General features: G+C 40.8%; 1 long non-coding RNA gene across 1 annotated transcript; it reads right to left on the bottom strand.

Moving 5' to 3' along the window:
* Window positions 1-317: 317 nt before the first annotated feature.
* On the bottom strand, window positions 318-3,009 carry LOC138516954 (uncharacterized). Its single transcript, XR_011282334.1, has 3 exons — window positions 2,954-3,009; window positions 1,015-1,078; window positions 318-904 (listed from the first exon to the last, which is right to left on the bottom strand). It is a non-coding gene; the product is annotated as an uncharacterized lncRNA (long non-coding RNA).
* Between the last annotated feature and the right edge of the window lie 2,154 nt (window positions 3,010-5,163).

The following is a 5,163-nucleotide window of genomic DNA, read 5'->3' as shown; positions in this document are numbered from 1 at the left end:
GCTCCTCACGGCTGCCTGTCCTGTGATAATCTGCAGCTACTAATCCCTTGCCGCGTTCCTCTGTCTCCATTGGTCACCTGCTCCCCCCACACCTCCATTTAGGCCTTAAAGTGGGTTTTGTTAATGTTTAACATGTATACTTTGGTTCTCAGCATTCTTTGACTTTATTGCTGTAATAATATATGAATATGTATCGATGTGTCAACAAAATTTTCAAAGCACTGCTATGTAACATAAAATGGCCCCAAAAAACCTAACGCGAACACTTGCGTAATTTCCCACACCAAAGCTTTTAAGAAGCCCAATTGTCTGTGAAATAGCCCTGTCTGGGAATCCTAGTCATATCCTCATCAGTAGCAACATAGGGAAGGAATGAAGGGGAAATAAGATTAAAACATGATTTCTTTGTATCATTTTTAGTTATTTATATGTAGCCGCATATAGCTGGCTTTGACACAGGAAGGTTCAAAACACAGATGAAATACACACACACACACAGATTTACCAACCCACAAAAACTATGTGCAAAGAGTGTGTAAAGGATAAGGAGAAGAATGAGAAAAAAGGTTTGGAGAGACCACTTCCTCTCCTGTTCAATAGGGTTAAAGAGATAATGTATCTATTGATTCACAATCTAACAGGAAGAAACAAATCCAGCGTCAAAGAAGGCAATACAGCAATACATCAACATCGTCAACCATTGATTAACACGATGAGGAAATCTGGTCAATATCACAGAAAGAGCAACAGGTCTACTAGGCGAGACAATCTGCAATCGGGTCGATTGGCTTCAAACAGAAATTGTGTTGAGCTTCTAGAAACGCGGTGAGGAACGTCCCTTTCTTCCTAGTTTCAACCATAACCCGTGAAGGGGCTAGTTTTCATCAGGACTTGCGGCCGGTCTCTAAAATAGGCCAAAATAAATTAGTATCAGAAATGAAGTGTATAAATCAATGTAGGATTAACGGAAGTGCCACAATGAAGCTTGGTTACACAGAACAAAGACACACTTACTTCAGGTTAAAGACGAATGTGTGCGATTTGCTCAAGGCGTCAGGATCCGATTGCCAGGAGAAATCTGTGGACAAATGGACCAGAAAAGCCCCCCGCACGGGTTAATATTCCGGAGAGAAATACAAAAAGTTGTGGGATCGCTAACAAATTGCGTGCGCTCTTTTCCACTCTCAAATTTCAAAAAATATATATAATAAAAATACGGAGGGGTCGGCAGCAAGTGATATCACTCCCTCAAACTTCCCACAGAGTTTGTACAAAGTAGACAAAGAAATCAGAGTTCGGGAGGATATCTCGCGCTCACACCAACAACTTATTGTAAACCCTGTTATCACTAGTGCTAAAATTTTTCTAAATAGGTACAAAAATTCCTCAAGTTACATAACAATTGTCAAATATATTATTTAATTTTGACTTTCAAAGTGTAGAACAGCCGACACGTGTTTCGACCTTCGGTCGTTATCAAGGCTGTACAAATCATTACATTCGTTCAATATATCATAAAAAAGAGAAAGAGAAAATTCAAAAAACCATACCATATAGTGCCAACATGTCAGATCAGGATATGGGAAAATTCACGCCATAAGCAAGATATAAAATGAAAATTCAAAGAAAAATAAACAAAAGGCAATAGATTAGTTTTTCCACAAAAAAAATAAATAAATAGATAAGTAAATATATTAATTCTGTGCGTTCAACATAGTGCCCAATTATCATCTGATTATATGATAATTCTCAACCCCAATATATTAGTTACACAGATTACTGGTTATCACCCTGTGACGCCATTCCAACATGACCAGAGAGTATGTGAATATTCCAAATACAACATTGGACAATAGAGTTACAACTTACCCTCTCTATAACAATAGGTTATATCTTCTGTCTCTGTATAGTAGACCCTTTAGGTTAAAATTGAATAATATGAATTACATAAGCGTTTTATCCCATATTGTAACATAAATTAAAAATTAAATGTTCACCAACCTGAAAGTCTATGTTCCTAACATACCATATGTTCCAATGGTCTTAATATTCCAAAATGGAGAATTGTAAACAAGATATATTGAACTATCTTTTTGGTATGTTTGAGGGAGGTCCTTTTAGTAACTCATGATGTGTGTATGGGAACTAAACACAATACAATATTATCCTGCTCAACAATATATTTGAAATGACAACACATGGGGGATCTATAGTTAACCCTATGAAGCACAATTACCATAATACATATATTTTTTGTAGGAGAAAGCCAATTTTGGATAAAAAATTTTGGAATATTAAGACCATTGGAACATATGGTATGAATATTCACATACTCTCTGGTCATGTTGGAATGGCGTCACAGGGTGATAACCAGTAATCTGTGTAACTAATATATTGGGGTTGAGTATTATCATATAATCAGATGATAATTGGGCACTATGTTGAACGCACAGAATTAATATATTTACTTATCTATTTATTTATTTTTTTTGTGGAAAAACTAAACTATTGCCTTTTGTTTATTTTTCTTTGAATTTTCATTTTATATCTTGCTTATGGCGTGAATTTTCCCATATCCTGATCTGACATGTTGGCACTATATGGTATGGTTTCTTGAATTTTCTCTTTCTCTTTTTTATGATATATTGAACGAATGTAATGATTTGTACAGCCTTGATAACGACCGAAGGTCGAAACACGTGTCGGCTGTTCTACACTTTGAGAGTCAAAATTAAATAATATATTTGACAATTGTTATGTAACTTGAGGAATTTTTGTACCTATTTAGAAAAATTTTAGCACTAGTGATAATAGGGTTTACAATAAGTTGTTGGTGTGAGCGCGAGATATCCTCCCGAACTCTGATTTCTTAATATTCCGGAGACATGTCAATACTAAGCCTAAATGTATATCTAAAAAATAGGAAAATGAGGGGTGGGGTAGCGTTACTCACAGGTAGTGGGGAACCAATGGTCCCATCTGGCAAAAGTTGACCCGGGAACACGAAAGCTGCAGAAAATAAGAAACAATAAATGGAAGCAGGAGCAAAAGGACAGCTGGAATGTCCAAGCGCTAGCAAGGTTGCTGAAGTAGGTTCAGCAAACAGGCCTTGTTAAATGCCAGTAAATCCGAATTCAATGAGGAGCAAGCCTCCTACCTTCACTGTGTACCCTATGTCCTAGAGGGTAACAACGGTGAGGGCCGGTGGCCAGACCTGTCCGTGCATGCATAATGTTAGCTGTCTGGAGCGAGGGAAGCTCTGTAAGAAGCAGAGCAACAGCCAGACAACAGGACGGCGTTGCGCCAGCAATGGCCGAGCGTGTACCTTGTGACGGAGGCACGTCTGCGACGCTGGAAGGCCATCCATATGATATGATTATTTATAACGCGCTTAAATACCCAGAGATTTCTAAGCACCGACGCAGGGATCAAACCTGTGTTTGCTCTGTGTCGTTTTGCTTCCAAGGCGAGCACTTTGCCCCACCTCCCGAGACATAGGCTCTTATTGCATGCATTCTGTGATCAATTCGGGGTTCTCCGCGCACCATCAGAATGGAGTGCCATGGAAAAAACGTATTGTGCTTTTTGGGTAATATTGTGCTGTTTGTAGTAAATTAAATGCATCCAATGTATGGAGAGCTGTCCCCCCACCTTGAAAACATAACGAGTGATTAGATTTTTGGAAAACCAGACGTGGACACACTTAATACACAATAAAACGATATACAGAAATGCCAGTGGGAGTGCAGACCAGCCCCTAAGTACATTCACAAAAGAAAGTGTGTAAGAGCTCCAGACACAGGTTCAGCCATACTGCACACCAGCCTGCGGTCCTCTGCACCCTAAATCCTTGTATGCTTAACCTCACCCCATCACGTGGCCCCGCAGATCATGAAGGTTAGTGTCGAAGAGTGACTGGTCGACCGGCTTATTGGCACCTCAACACCGTACCAAGTACTCAACCTGTGGCAAAATCTCCTGAAATTGTCACAGCTTCATTGTTGCAATGATGACTAGTGCAACGACGACAACTCTGTCGATAACTGTCACAACACTACCTGTAAGGGAAGAGAGTTCGACGACCACAGAAGCCGAATGAATTCAACCCTCCTACCGTGGTTGACACAGGCACCTGATTATACAACACGGGTCACCACGTGGCAGCTAATGGGGGCGTGGGAGAGGGATTAGGGAGAGATTGCGGATAGGGTGGGGACATTAGGAACACCCGAAAGAGGGTAAAGGGAACACATAGTTTGGTCAGGAATGGGAAAACACCAGGTAAAACCTAACCTGCCTGAGCATACACATACATACTCCTACAGCTCAATACCTGCGCCTATCTCCTGTTCATAAATGGTCAAACACCACTTAATACCTGTAACATATAAACATAAGTACATGGAAGACAATGTGCAGTGAACTGAATGAAACAAACAAATGTGAAACTTCCCACAATGAAATGACAAAACGCATGGCCCCTTGGGCAATAATTAGCAAACATATATGAAAACAAACAGCACTCTTTAGCCAGCACTATTCTTAGCACCGGCTTGTTTTAAACAAATGTCACGTGTTCTCTCAGCATACATAGCCCCATGAACGAGGATTACTTGCTTTTTCCTCACGTCAAGATTGTGTATCTCTTGACATCTTTAGTTCCGTGTAAGCAAAAGCTAGACACCCTCTTCTTCTTGGTTAGCAAAGTGTTGTACACCCTGTAGCTCCAATGGTTGTAAGAGGCACGTAGCAAACACAGGGTAACCCACATAGTAAGGTGAAACCCCATGAGCCACACCAAAGTTCTTTCACAACAGTTGCCAGGTTGCCTCAGCCTTAGTAGTTTCATTCATGTCAAGCATTCCCCCCATACTTATCTTTAGTCCGGGAGCCCCATGGGACTACCCGGACAAAGAAGGCTGTGCGAAATGGCAGACTCTGCGAATTCACCGCATTCTGGCCCGTGCTTCTCTTTCCTGGTGTCTGCCATGATACCGCATCACGCGGCATACAGGGAGCTCTGTTTTCAACCAACCGAACCTCACGTAGCATCCTAAATAATCTGCACCTGCACTGCGCCGTTGCCCGCTGATAAGCTGTCTCAAATCACTGTCAGCTGGCAACACGCACGTAAACTGAGAACCACATTTGTACACAAAGGCT

The sequence above is a fragment of the Ambystoma mexicanum genome, chromosome 6q (genome assembly GCF_040938575.1).
Source record: "Ambystoma mexicanum isolate Mex_15411 chromosome 6q, UKY_AmexF1_1, whole genome shotgun sequence".
Lineage (NCBI taxonomy): Eukaryota > Metazoa > Chordata > Amphibia > Caudata > Ambystomatidae > Ambystoma > Ambystoma mexicanum.
This window is presented reverse-complemented; position numbering and strand designations above follow the sequence as displayed.